Source organism: Loxodonta africana, chromosome 14, assembly GCF_030014295.1.
Source record: "Loxodonta africana isolate mLoxAfr1 chromosome 14, mLoxAfr1.hap2, whole genome shotgun sequence".
In the NCBI taxonomy this organism is placed as follows: Eukaryota; Metazoa; Chordata; class Mammalia; order Proboscidea; family Elephantidae; genus Loxodonta; species Loxodonta africana.
Window position 1 is genome coordinate 5,175,404 of NC_087355.1, and position 15,705 is coordinate 5,191,108.

The window sequence follows — 15,705 nt, forward strand, 5'->3', positions numbered from 1 at the left end:
GCTAGCCATACAAAAAATACTAATAAGCAGAGCTACGGCTGCTAACCAAAGGGCTGGCAGTTCACATCTGCCAGGCGCTCCTTGGAAACTCTATGGTGCAGTTCTACTCTGTCCTATAGGGTCGCTATGAGTCGGAAATGACTTAACGGCACTGGGTTTTAGACGGAAGTGAAAGACAATACAAAGTAATTCTAAGCCACACATTTAAAAAATAAGGTATCTACTAAAGTTAACTGCACATACAAGTATAAGAACTAGTAACAAGGTATCCATCCTTGATAATTCTAATTGCTTTATCCTTCATGTTTTTTTCAGGAGAAACATATAAAAAGGCAAGGATAAACTATATTACAGGATACACGAAATATAAAATGTAATCAATGATCACAAAGACCAAAGTTCTAGAATTAAAAATTAAATACAGCAATTCCTCCCTTACCAACTATCTCATTATCTGATATTTCACATTCATAACAATAGTAAAAAATCTACTATTTTGCACATTTATGATGTAAGCCTGGCAGTGAAGAACTCCAAGGTGCAAGCAGACAGTGGCATCACTAGGGTTAATTCCACCCAGTGCAGTAACTCATAGTGTCACCCCCACCAGGGACCTCATCCCATACCAGCCCCAGTCTGCATGGCGGAAGCGCCCTGGGCTCCTGGAACTCACCGTCCAGCAGCGAGTACAAGTGCCCTGCTCCCAGTGGCTCATGGTGGCTCCCAGCTCTGGGCAGCGTGAAGCGGCAAGGGTAAACCAGGAGGCAAGAATGGGGCAGCCACACAGGAAGAGCTCCCAGCCCTCGCCTCAGTGCTCTTGTACAGTCCCGCCCTAGGCCTGCATCCGCTGTGTTTGGGTCCCTCCAGTGCAGCTGATCCACCTGGCTCCAAGGAGTCATGATGGAGCAACAGCCTCCAAGCTCCAACTAGCTCCTGGCCCGGCTTGCTGGAGAGCAAAGGGAGGAGTAGACCGAAGGAACATAAGGAAGACAGAGAAGAGACATGGGAGTTGGGAGTGGGGGGAGAGAAGGTGAAAGGGAGCAAAAACGGGGAGGGGTTGGAGTGGACCTACCGTGGCAGGTGCATCACCTGCTAGCCCTGAGGTACAAGGGAGTGTCCTACATTGCCATGTTTCGGGTCATCCTCCTTTTTTGCATAATACTGATTTTTGCATAATGACCTGATCTTTGGAACCTAACCATGTTGGTAAGTGAGGAGTGGGTGTAAATCCAAACATCTATCTATTGTCAGCTGATTTCCAAAAAAGGAGCCAAAACCATTCAATGGGGAAAGAAGAGTCTCTTCAACAAAAGTGCTAGCAAAACTGAATTTCCACATGCAGACAAACGAAACAGGAGCCATTCCTCACAACATACACAAAATCTAACACAAAATAGACCAAGAACCTAAATGTTAAATCTAAAAATTAGAAAGTTCTTAGAAGAAGATATAAGAACAAAGCATTGGGACCTAATTATTTTCAATGACAGATTATCAAGCACAACAATGAATGCAAAAGCTACAGGAAACAAAATAGATTTAACTGGGACCTCATACTTATGTTCATCAAAAGACTTTATTAAAAGAGTAAAGAGACAACGTTCAGACTGTGAAAAAATCTTTGGAAATGATGTAACTGATAAGGATATAATATCTAAAATACATAGAAAACTTTTTCAACTTAAAAAAAGACAAATAACTCAATTAAAACCTGGGCAAAGAATATGGACACTTCACTGAAGAGGACGTTCAGGTGGCCAACAAACACATGAAATCATGCTCAATGTCATTAGCCTTTACAGAAATGCAAATCAAAACCACAATGAGATACCATTTCACTCCCACTGTTTTCTGGGTAGGATAGCAAAATTAAAAAAAAAAAAAAAAAAACAGAAAAAAATGAGTGTTGGAGAGAATGTGGAAAAACTGGAACCATTATCCATTGGTGGTGGGAATGCAAAATGGTACAGCCATTGGGAAAAATAGTCTGGCAGTTCCTCAAAAAACTAGAAGTAGAGCTACCGTCAACCAAAAAACCAAGCCTATTGCTGTTGAATCAATTGACTCATAGTGATCCTGTAGGACAGAGTAGAACCACCCCATAGGGCTTCCAACGCTGTAACCTTTACGGAAGTAGACTCCCGTATCTTTCTCCCACAGAGTGGCTGGTGGGTCTGAACCACTGAACTTTCAGATAAAAGCCAAGCGCTTAACCACTGTACCACCAGGGTTCCTTAGAGCTGCCATATAGCCCAGGAATTCCGCTCCTAGCTATATACGCTAGAGACCTAATAGAAGTGACAGAAACAGACATGTGCACACCAATATTAATCGCAGCACTATTCACAATAGCAAAAAAGATGGAACTAACTTAAGTGCCAGTGAATGGATACGTAAAATGTGGCACATACATAAATGGACTACTACTCAGCAATAAAGAAAAATGGTTCCCAAAATGTCTAGAATATAGATGAACCTGGAAGACATTATGTTGAGCTAAATAAGTCAATCACAAAAAAAACAAATACTGTATGTTCGAACTTTCATTTAACTAATGCTCACTAGTGGTTACCAGGGATGGGGGGGAGAGAGGAGGATTAACTCTATAGATAATAACCCCTATAGATAATAAAATATAATATATATATAATAGATAATAAAACCCAGTGCCGTTGAGTCAATTCCAACTCATAGCGACCCTATAGGATGGAGCAGAACTGCCCCATAGAGATAATAGACACCTGTTATTTTTGGTGATGAAAAAGGTCACACCGAATGAAGGTGAAATGTACACAGCTTAACAAAGGTAAATGATATCATTACAATGTACACACACACACACACACAAAGGATTTGCAGGAAACTGCTATGGCATGTATAATTTTGAAACCATAGCAAAAACAACCAAGAAATGTGTGTGCAGGTATATATGTATGAATGTAGATATATACGTGTATGTGTGTATATATAGGTGTATGTGTATGCACCTATGTGGCTATATGCACATATATTCACACATATAATAAAGCACGTACAGGGCAGTGCTACAGATACTCCTTACATATTACCAAATACCTCACAGGATTGGAGTTCTGGGCTGGAAGGATTAGGACCATATTCTCATGGGACATCTCAGGCAATTGTCATAATATAGTTCATAAACTTATGTTCTACATTCTAGTTTGGTAATAGCATCTGGAGTCTTAAAAGCTTGGGAGTGGCCATCTAAGTTACATTACTGGTCTCAACTCATTGGCTGCAAAAGAGAAAGAAGGAAACCAAAGACTCAAAGAAGAAACTAGTATACAGAACAAATAGTCTACGCAAACCATGGTGTCATCTTCCCTAAGATAGGAAGAACTAGATCTTGCCCAACTATCACTGCCCAATATACATTCTACTACAGTACACATGGATCATTCCCCAGGATAGACAGCATAAAAAAAATTAAAAAATAAAGCAGGTCTTCATAAATTAAAAAAAATTGAAACCATACTAAGTATTTTCTCAGACCAAAATGAAGTTAGAAATCAATAACAGAAAAACACCTGGAAAATACACAAATATGTGGAAAATAAACAACACACCATTTACCCACCAAAGGGTCAAGGAAGAAATCAAAAGAGAAATTACAAATTTCTTTGAATTAAATTAAAACAAAAGCACACCATACCAAAACTTATGGATTCGGCAAAGGCAACACTCACAGGGAAACTTACAGAAATAAATGTACACATGAAAAAAGAAGAAAGATCACAAATCAAAGTCTAGGTCTACAACTCGAGGAGACAGTAAGAGCAAACTAAACCTAAACATACAAGAAGAAAGACAGTAACAAAGATCAGGGCAGAAACACATGAAATCAAATCAGAAAAAAAAGAGAGACAATCAACGAAACCAGAAGTTGGTTCTTTAAAAAGATCAACACAATTGAGAAAACTTTTGCTACACTGACAAAGAGAAAAAATACAAATAACCAAAATAAGAAATGAAAAAACCTCAACAGAATAATAGCAAACAGAAACCAACAGCATATTAAAATTGTCATACGCCATGACAAATGGGAGCTATTCCAGGAATGTAGAGATCATTCAACATTAGAAAACCAAACAATGTAATACACCACATCAACGGAACAAAGGAAAAGAACCACATGGTCCTCTCTATGGATACAGAAAAATCATCTGATAAAATTCAACACCTTTCTTGTAGAACACCCTCAAGAAGATTGGAATGAAAGGGAAATTCCTCAGTAAGATTCAGGGCATATATGAAAAACCAACAGCCAACATTAATTATACTTAAAGGAGAAAGTTTGAAAGCTTTCCCATTAAGATAAGGAAAAAAAACACCACTTCTTTTCAATATCATATTAGAAGTCCTATCAAAGCGGTAAGACAAGAAAAAGAAATAATAAGTATCTAGATTGGAAAAGAAGAAGAAAAATTATCTCTATTCAGGGATGACATGATCGTATGTACATACAGTAAACCCCCCAAAATCCACAAGAAACCTTCTAGAGCTAACAGAGGAATTTGGCAAAGTTGCAAGTTACAAAGTCAACAAATAGAAATTAGTTGGGTTTCTCTATACCAGCAATGAGAAATCTGTAAAGGAAACTAGGAAAACAATTCCATTTACAATAATATCAAAGAAAACAAAATACCTCAAAATAAATTTTAACAGGGATGTGAAAGACGTATGCAATCAGAATTATAAAACACGGCTAAAAGAAATTAAAGAAGACTTATATAAATAGAAAGATGTGCCATGTTCATGGACTCAAAGAAGTAACATTGCAAAGATCTCAATACCAGCTAAAATGATCTACAGATTCAGTGCAATCTCAATCAAAATTCCAACAGCCTACTTCACAGAAATGGAAAACCAATTCTCAATTTTTTAAGGGATGGCAAGTGGCCCCAGAGAGCTAAAGCACTGTGGATAATAGAAGGATTCACACTTCCTGATTTTAAAACATACAACTATAGTAAATCAAAGTGGTCTGGTACTGGTATAATAATACATAGACCAATGGAATAGAACTGAGAGTCCAGAAATAAACTCACACATCTATGGTACATTGATATTTGACAAGGGTGCTAAGTCCATTAGATGGGGAAAGAAGAGTCTCTTCAATAAATGGTGTTGGTGAAATTGGATTTCGACATGCAAAAAATGAAACAGGATCCATGACTCACACAACATACAAAACCAATTCAAAATGGATTAAAGACATACATGCAATAGAACACTGGTCCATCAAAAAAAAAAATGAAGTCTTGATACATGCTACAAATGGATAGATTAAAGACATAATGTGGAGCAAAATAAGACACATTAAACCCGATACACTCCACAACATGGATGAATCTTGAAAACATCACGCTGAGTGAAATAAGTCCATTACAAAAGGACAAATATTGTATGATCTTACTTACACGAAATACGCAACTATATAGAAAGCAAAGATTGCCAGTGGCTACCAGGGGTGGGAGGAAGAAGCACAGGAAGAGGTTTTGCTTAGGGATGATCTGGAAAAGAGAGCAAGAATGGTTGCACAACTTGAAGAATGCCATCAATGCCACCGAATTATACACGTAGAAATTGTTGAGATGGTGCATGTTTTGTTATGTACATTTTCAAAACAATAAAAAATTTAAAAAAGAGCTAGAAAAAAATAATGGCTAAAAAAAAGAATGGATAGGTTTAATGGACATTTTATAAGTAAAAGGAGACATTTGGTGATCAAGTGGGTGATGCTGAGAGAGTGTAACACAGCAGGTAGGACAGTGAGGTTTATTTGGGCAACTACATGAACAGGTACTCCATTTAATAAGGTAGAATCACAGATGTAAAGTTTATTAGTCTACCAATGTATTAAAATGTATGCACCAAAAGACAAAAAAGGAATGTTTTTGATACTTTGCACAAAAATTGTCATTTTTATTTGCAGGAAGGTAGGTCTGGCCTGGGCTTCTCCATCATTACTAAAAGTGGGACTCCTAAGGATTATTTTCGAAATTAGCAAACTAGAAGACTACAAAAGTCACGCAAACTAGAGGACTACAATAGTGACTTATATATCATTACCTTTAACATTTTACTATTATAACAATATATCCTGCTGCAGTCCTTTGTATTTCCTAGTCCTCATATCAGAAAACAGAAATTAAAGGAAGGAGAAAAAAGAGAAAGGGAAACTAGGAAACAAGGAGACAGTGAACAAGGAAGAGTTATGCTAAGAAACAGGACAAAGTGACAAAGTTTCTGTCATAGTATCTCATAAACTAATGTTTAGCCAAGTAAGAAAGGAGATGATAGAAAGATAAGGATAGAATTTCTGGCACAGATACTACAAATGATATTGTTACACATAGTTATACACTTTCATAAAGAGAATAAAAGCTAAAAAATGTTTTGATATCATGAACAGATCATACAACATATGAATTGTAAAATAATGAAAAAATGCATAATCCTCCATATAACCTTCAACATTCCTTTTTACCATGAGAACACATTTAAACATGAGTTTTTCTTAAGTGCAATGTTCCATAATGAAATCTTTGAAATATAATCATATAAAAAATTAAAATTCCAGATTTTCCTTTCCAAGCAGTAAATTTTGTCGATGTTTACATAAAAATGATTATACATGAAAGAGGCTTTCTAAGATGTGTGTGCTTTTGATGCCCATAACTAAATCCCGTCATCTCTCTACGTAAAAAAAAAAGGGTTTTTTTTTTTTATGTAGAGAGAATAATGAACAATTCTTAGACATTAACCATTAATATATTTAGTCACCTCATTCTATTCTCTTTGACCATTAAAACTGATAAACAGAAATTACATGTATTTTTTCAGAAACTTTTATAAGTATAAATTTTAAAAAATTAATCAAAATAAGCAGAATCACAAATACACTCATTAAATTTATAAATAAGTTTGCCAAGTCACTTTCTACCCTCCCATGTAAGAATACAAAGATTTGTTTATTCTTATATTGTTAAACTTTTACCTAATTTCATCTTCTATGAGTTATTAAATCTTCAACCCCTACTGGTAAGAGTACAAACAAAACATTTGTTTCACAACAATAAATCCACATTTCAAATTGTTGAATCACATTTGCTTTCTCCTTAACACTGCACGAACTACTTTCAGAACTTCTCTCTATGCCAGCAGGCTTCCGTTGCTCACCTTCTTACAAAGAAAGCCCAGACCTCACTGGGGTTATCTGATATTATGTCTATTAGCCTTTATTTGCATAGGTGTTACTTCATCAAGTACGTGAGAATTACTTAACAAGGATCACCAAAATCCAATTTCCTTCACTTCCGGAACATGTAGTTTTTTTTTTTTTTTTATGTCTCTGCTGCCCTCTATAGGGATGGCTTTTAAAAGACACTGCTAAAATAAATTGTGAAAGCCCAGGCAGCCGTGCTGAAGCGTTGTCTACTGGCCATTATGGAAAGTCACATCAATAATAAACTACACTTGTTAAATGTTTCAAAAGGCAAGATTGTAAAAAGTTATTGCTATGCCTCTGATTCATATCATGTTTTTCCTCCACATTCTGAGTACCTAGTTAGATTATACTCATGTCAAAATAACATAGTAGTTAAGAGAATTTAAGATCAGATTACACAAGTTGGAATCTCATTCTGCCATTTATTTGCTGTGCTTCCATTTCCTCATCTATAAAATAAGGTTAATAATATCTACCTCACCCAATAAGCACTTAGCAAAGTGCATAACACACAGTAATTATGCTGGGTTATTGTGTTATTATTAATGTTTTTATTTCTATTACTATTATTGACATCATAGTTAAGTGGCTAGGACTACAGGCTTAAAGGCAGAGTGCTTGAGCGAGAATCCTGGCCCAGGCACTTACTACTATAAAACCTTGGGGAAATTATTTAACCTCTTTGTGAGTCAAAATGCTCATCTGGAAAATAGGCATGGTAATATAGTTCCTACCTCATAGAGTTATTGTAATGTTTAAATGCGTTAATGCATGTAAAGCAATTAGACTAGTACCCAACAATAAAGAAGCACTCATAATATTAGCTGCTATTATTATCATGAGTTCAGTTACCATTACAAAAAGTTATTCCTACGGTCTGTCGCTATAGAATCAATTGAATTTTCTCAAAATTTTATATAAATGGAATCATACAATATGTACTCCTCCTCATTCATTTGAAGGCCTGAAACTAAACTGTCAAGGCCCCTGAATGGAAGGTTAAGTTATATGGGCCTTGAATTTCAGGCAACGGGGAACCAACAAAAGTATTTCAATAAATGAGTTACAATAACGCTAATAAAAACACAACCTAGGTAATCAGTTACGAAATACACAGACAACAGGTGAAAGAACCCAATTTAGAGCAGAAGTAGTGAGGCTGTTCTAGTTCAAATCAGGTAATGAAATTAAGAAGTCATTAAGTAAGACCAAAAACACAGGAAGAGGACGAGTTTGGGTAAAAATGAAAAGAAAGGATTTGGCTAGAAACCTCTTGGAGTAGCAGTAACTATCATCCACACGATGATGTCATTAAACAGCTGGAAAACCCAACAGAATTCAGATGGGCAGCTGGGATTAGAAAAATATTTAACAGTTATCAGTACGTGGAGAAGAATGAACCTTGAAAGAGAACTGAATCTTTCTTCCCATATGAGAAAGGGAAAGAAGTGAAGGCCAGAGTTGAGGCCAGAGAAAACACCACTGCCACTGGGAACCTTTTTAATATTAGAATGTCTCTCAAATTTCTGCTTGAAGAAATCCAGTTTCTCGGTCACCCTGTAATGACAATACAGTATATGTGATGCTTTAATATAAATGATTACTCAGAAAACAAACACACTCAAAGAAGAACTGCATGGAAAAAAAGTAAAAAACAAAAAATTTAGATACAAATCAAGCCATGGTCTTCTCTATGACCATGACTTTCAGAGTTCTGCCCACATGCATGCTTTTTTCAGTAAAAAAATGCAATCAGAGCAGATTCATTCAACAACTGAGATACTTAAGTGAAAGTGGCGAGGTTCCCTTGTTTACTACAGAAGGAACTTTCTCATGGTCAGAACAGTTATTTCTCTCCGAAAATTAGGCACAGCAAAATCTATTTCCCAAGAGGTTTTAAGATGAAATTGAAAATGTACAAAAAGCAACTAGTACAGTATAAAGCACAGTACATGTTCAATAAAAGGGATTTGTTTCTGTCTTTAGTTTCCTTAGAGGGAGAGGCCATTGAATGCTACTTTTTTCTTTATTTTCTTATAAAATAGATAAAACAAAGAAGAACACAAGTTTCTCCAAGAATTCTACATCCCATAGATACACTATTGACATTTTGGAGTGTAAGGCTCACCCATATTCACGTCATAGAACTACATATTTTATTAGTCAAGAATTACACTGAAAGTCTCTGTCATGCAATAATTTGTAATATTAGGTCTGAATCTAAATTGCAAGCACTATGAAATCTGTGTGCAAGAGCCTCTTAATTAGCTAATGAACCCAGCCAAGGACCCAAGATCTCCACCTACATGTAGTATTAGTCTTTCTTGCCGTGGGTATTTACAGTGGCTTTTTCAAAGAGCACACACATACTTGATTCACAGGATATTTTCCCCCAAAATGTCAAGAAAATAACAAAAAGTTCTAACGAAGTGATGTTTCCTCACAAGAAAATTAAAACATCTGATAAATTCAAGAGGAAATTACTAATATTTAATTCCATGATAGCAATAATCTACGAGACTAAATCAACCATTTATTCTCTTCAAAACAAACTAAAGAAATTCATGAAGCTAACTTTATTCAATACCTATTGTCTCATCAGTTTAGAAACTACACCTGAAATATCAAATAAAGTTGAAAATTGTAAACAGTTAATCTGTGACATGAAGCTATGCATAGAAGTCCACCTCTCTTAACAGAAAGTTGGCACCTTAAAAAAGCCAAGAACTTAAGGAACAGGCAGTTTAGAAACTGAACCAAGCACCACAATAAGTAAATACTGAAAACAATAAGCAGCATTTTCCTAGCACAATCTTACAGTAACAAGAATGGCACACCATGCTATCACAGCAATTTTTCTCACACACTAAAAAAAAAAAATTGCTAGTCCAATGCATATATGTGTGTGTGTGTGTGTGTGTGTGTGTGTGTGTGTATACACACAAACATCAACAAAAATTTGTAGACCATGTGTCCACATTCCTGGCCTGGTTAAACCAAACCAAAACAAACAGAAAACAAACCCATTGCCGTCGAGTCGACTCCAACTCATGGCAATTCTACAGGACAGAGTAGAACTGTTCCACAGGATTTCAAAAGAGTGGCTGCTGGATTTCAACTGCCAAACTCTTAACCACTGCTCCACCACGTGCTTCACTCCACAGGGGTTTTCTTGACAGTTTAGGACTCTCAAAAGTCATTTGAATTCATAAGTTAACACTGTACAGCATACAAACCCAAAACAAACCAGTGGGAGTCAGTGAATTCTCAGTCATGGCAACCCATAATCCAAAAGACCACTCATTGCCATCGAGTCAACTGCAACTCACAGCAACCATATAAAACGGAGTAGAAACACCCCATAGAGTTTACAGAAATATAATCTTTACGAAGCAGACTGACACATCTTTCTCATGGCTATCCATACAGGTTGGCATTTTGCCTTCTTCACTTAGCATTCTATCATGAACATTTTTATCTTCTAAAGAGAATTAAAAAAAATTTTTTTAATTAGAATTAAAAATAAAAATTAAAAAAAAATTTTTTTAATTCTGCTTAAGGTGAAGGTTTACAGTTCAAGTTAGTTTCTCATACAAAAATTTATATACACACTCTTGTGTGACCCTACTTCCTATTCCTATAATGTGACCAATCATTCCTGCTTTCCACCCGGGATTTCCTGCATCCATTCAAGCAGCTCCGGTTCCTTTCTGCCTTCTCATTTCACCACTAGACAGGAGCTGCGCATTTAGTCTCGAGTATCTACTTGAACTAAGAAGCACATTCTTCACAAGTATCCTTTTATACCTTATAGTCCAGTCTATTCTTTGTCTGAAGAGTTGGTTTCGGGAATGGTTTTAGTTCTGGGTTAACAGAAAGTCCAGGGGCTATGACTAATGGAGTTCCTCCAATCTCAGTCAGAATGCTGAGTCTGGTCTTTTTGCCAGAATTTGACTTCTGCACCCTACTTTTCTCCTGCTCCTCATGGACTCCCTGTTGTGTTCCCTGTCAGGGCGGTTATTGGCTGGACATCATCTAGTCCTTCTGGTCTCAGGCTGATGAAGTCTCTGACTTATGTGGCAGAGCATTTACTTAATAAACTTTCTTAATGCTAATTGACCTAAATGTCACCCGAAACCATGGTCCTGAGACTCCCACCCCAGTTTCTCTGTCCCTCGAAGTGTTTGGTTGTATTCAGGAAACTTACCTTTTGGTTTAGTTTGGTGTTGCTGACTTCCCTGGATTGTGTGTTCTCCTTCCCCTCACCTAAGATAACTTTTGTCTACTATCTAGTTAGTGGATACCCCTCTCTCTCCCTCCCCATCCTCACAACCATCAAAGATTGTTTTTGTTGCTGTTTAGACATATTTGTCCTCTTGCGACTAATTTCACTCAGCATAATGCCTTCCAGATTCATCCATGTTATGAGATGCTTCAAGGATTCATCATTGCTCTTTGTATGAATATACCATAATTTCTTTATCCATTCACCCATTGATGAGCACCTAGGTTGTTCCCACCCTTTTGCTATTGTGAACAGTGATGCAATGAACACAGGTGTGCAGGTACCTATTCGTGTGTGGATTTTTATTCCCCTAAAATACATTCCCAGGAATGGGATCACTGAATCCTATGGTACTTCTATTTCTAGCTTTTTAAGGAAGCGACAAATCCATTTCCAAAGCGATTGTACCATTTTACATTCCCACCAGTGTATAAGTATTTCAGTCTCTCCACAATTTATTAATAATTTATAAACATTTATTATTAATAAATATCTCCAACATTTATTATTTTGTGCTTTCTGGATTAATGCCAGCCTTGTTGGGGTGAGATGGTATCTCATTGTAGTTTTGATTTGCATTTCTCTAATGGCTAATGATCCTGAGCATTTCCTCATGTGTCTGTTACCTGCCTGAATGCCTTCTTTGGTGAAATGCCTGTTCAGATCCTTTGCCAAATTTTTTATTGCGATATTTGTCTTTTTGTGGCTGAAGTTCTGCAGTGTCTTGTAGAATATAAAGATTAGACCCTGACTGGATATACCGTAGCCAAAAATTTTCTCCTAGTCACTAGACTGTCATTTTACTTTTTTGGTGAAGTCTTTGGATGAGCATAGGTAATTGATTTTTAGGAGTTCCCAGTTATCTAGTTTCTCTTCTGGTGTTTGTACGTTGTTAGTTACGTTTTCTATTCTATTTATGCCATGTATTAGGGCTCCTAACGTTGTCCCTATTTTATCTTCCATGATCTTCATCGTTTTAGATTTTATATTTAGGTCTATGATCCATTTCGAGTTATTTCTTGTGCATGGTGTGAGGTATGGGTCTTGTTTCATCTTTTTGTAGATGCATATCCAGTTATGCCAGGATCATTTATTAGAGATTATCTTATACCATTTAATAGACTCTGGGCCTTTGTCAAACATCAGCTGTTCATTCGTGGATGAATTTATGTCTGGATTCTCGATTGTGTTCCACTGGTCTATGTCACTGTTGTACTACTAACAGGCTGTTTTGACTACTGTGGTGGTATAATAGGTACTACAATTAGGTAGTGTTAAGCCTCCCTCTTTGTTCTTCTTCTTCAGTAATGTTTTACTTATCTGGGGCCTCTTCCCTTTCCATATGAAGTTGGTGATTTGTTTCTCCATCTCATTAAAAAATGTCATAGGAATTCGGATAAGGATTGCATTGTATCTGTAGATTACTTTCGGTAGAATTGACATTTTCACAATGTTGAGTCTTCCTATTCAGAAGCAAGGCATGTTTTTCCACTTATGAAGGTCTTTTTTGGTTTCTTGCAGTAGTGTCTTCTTTTACATCAGTGGCTGGATTTACTCCTAAGTATTTTATCTTCTTAGGGGGATATGGTAAATGGTATTAATTTGGTGATTTCCTCTTTGAAGTTCTTTGTTCATGCAAAGGAATCCAACTGATGTATGTTTCTCTTGGATCCTGATACTTTGCTGAAATTTTCTATTCATCCCACTAGTTTTGGGGGGGATTCTTTGGGGTTCTCTGTGTATAACAACATATCATCTGCAAACAGGGACATTTTTACATCTCCCTTACCAATTTGGATGCCATTTTATCTTTTTCTTGCCTAATTGCACTAGCTAGGACCTCCACCACAATGTTGAATAAGAGTGGTGATAAAGGGCATCCTTGTCTGGTTCCCAGTCTCAAGGGGAATGCTTTCAGACTCTCTCCATTTAGAATGATGCTGGCTGTTGGCTTTGTATAAATGCCCTTTATCATGTTGAGGAATTTCCCTTATATTCCTATTTTCCTGAGAGTTTTTATTACGAATGGGTGTTAGACATTGTCAAATGACTGCCCTGCATCAATTGATAAAATAACGTGGTTCTTGTCATTTGTTTTGTTTATGTGATGGATTACACTAATTGTTTTTCTAATGTTGAACCATCTCTGCATACCTGGTATGAATCTCAGTTGGTCATGGTGAATTTTTTTTTTTTTTTTTGGTACGTTGTTGAATCCTATTGGCTAGAATCTTGTTGAGGATTTCTGCATCAATGTTTATGAGGGTTACTGGTCTGTAATTTTCTTTTTTGGGGGTGTCTTTAGCTGGTTTTGGTATCAGGGTTATGCTGGCTTCATAGAATGAGTTTGGGAGTATTTCATCCGTTTCTATCCTCTAAAATATCTTGAGCAGTAGTGGTCTTAACTCTTCTCAGAATGTTTAATAGAATTCTCCAGTGAAGCCATCAGGGCCCAGGCTTTTTCTTCTTGGGAGTTTTTTAATTACCTTGTCAATCTCTCCTTTTGTTATAGGTTTATTTAGTTGTCCTACATCAGTTTCTGCTAGTTTAGGTAGGTAGCGTGTTTCTAGAAATTTGTCCATTTCCTCTAGGTTTTCAAATTTGTTGTAGTACAATTTTTCATAGTATTCTGTTACAATTGTTTTAATATCAGTTCAGTCTGTTGTGAATTCACCCATCTCATCTTTTCTTTCGGTTATGTGCTTCCTCTCAAGTTTTTCTTTTGTCAGTTTGGCCAATGGTTTATCAATTTTGTTGATCTTTTCAAAGAACGAGCTTTTGGTCTTGTTGATTCTTTTGATTGTTTTTCTATTCTCCATTTCATTTAATTCTGCTCTAACTTTTATTATTTGCTTTCTTCTGGTGCCCAAGGGCTTCTTTTGCTGCTCTCTTTCTACTTGTTCAAGTTGTAGGGTTAATGTTTTGATTTTGGCCCTTTCTTCTTTTTGTATGCGTGCATTTATTTCTATAAATTGACCTCTGAGCCCTGCTTTTGCTGTATCCCAAAGGTTCTGGTAGGATGTGTTTTCATTCTCAATTGATTCTGTGAATTTTATTCTGTCCTTAATTTCTTCTATAACCCAGTCGTTTTTGAGCAAGGTGCTGTTCACTTTCCATGTATTTGGTTTTTTTCCCTTGCTTTTCTGTTACTGATTTTTACTTTTATGGCTTTATGGTCAGAAAAGATGCTTTGTAATATTGTGATGCTATGGATTCTGTTAAGGCTTGCTTTGTGGCCTAAAATGTGGTCTATTCTGGAGAATGTTGCATGTGCATTGGAAAAGTAAGTATACTTGGCTTCTGTTGGGTGGAGTGTTTTGTATATGTCTATGAGATCAAGTTGTGTGATTGTGACATTTAGATCTTCCGAGTCATTATTGAGCTTCTTTCTGGATGTTCTGTCCTTCACTGAAAGTGGTGTGTTGAAATCTCCTACTATTATTGTGGAGCTATCTCTCTTTTCAATGGTGTTAGAGTTTTTCTTTTTTTTTAATGTATTTTGGAGCCCTGTCATTGGGAGCATTAATATTTATTATGGTTATATCCTCCTGGCGTACTGATCTTTTAATCATTCCGTAGTGTGCTACCTTATCCTTTGTGGTAGATTTAGCTTTAAAGTCTATTTTGTCAGAGATCAATACTGTCACTCCTGTTCTTTTCCCATCCTTTCAGTTTTAGTTTGTTTTGTCTTTTAGGTCTAAGGCATGTCTTTTGTAGGCAGCATATAGATGGATCTTTTTTTTTTTTTTTAATCCATTTTGTCACCCTCTGTATCTTTACTGGCACATTTAGTCAATGTACATTCAGTGTAATTATTGATAGGTATGAGGTTTTTATGAGGTTAGTGCTGTCATTTTCATGTCTTTTTTTTGTGTGCTGTTGACAGTTACTTTGTTCCACTTAATTTTCTGTGCTGAGTAATTTTTCTTCATGTATTTTCATCTTTTTCATTGTTGTTGATTCTGTATTTGCTGAATCTTTATGCTTTTCTTGTTTTTTATTTTCATAGGCATGCTTGTTAGTTTCTTCTGGGGTTACCTTAATATTTACCCCTATTTTTCTAAGTTTAAATGAATCTTTTATTTCCTATATTGCCTGGACTTCCTCTCCATATGAAAGATCTATGACTACATTTTTAGTCCTGCTTCTTTATTTTAATGTTGTCGTG

At 36.3% G+C, this 15,705-nt stretch overlaps 1 protein-coding gene across 3 annotated transcripts in view; it reads right to left on the reverse strand.

The window, feature by feature from the left end:
- The window catches only part of SPIDR (scaffold protein involved in DNA repair), a 778,935-nt gene that overhangs the window by 597,320 nt on the left and 165,910 nt on the right, over positions 1-15,705 (reverse strand). The window lies entirely within an intron of this gene.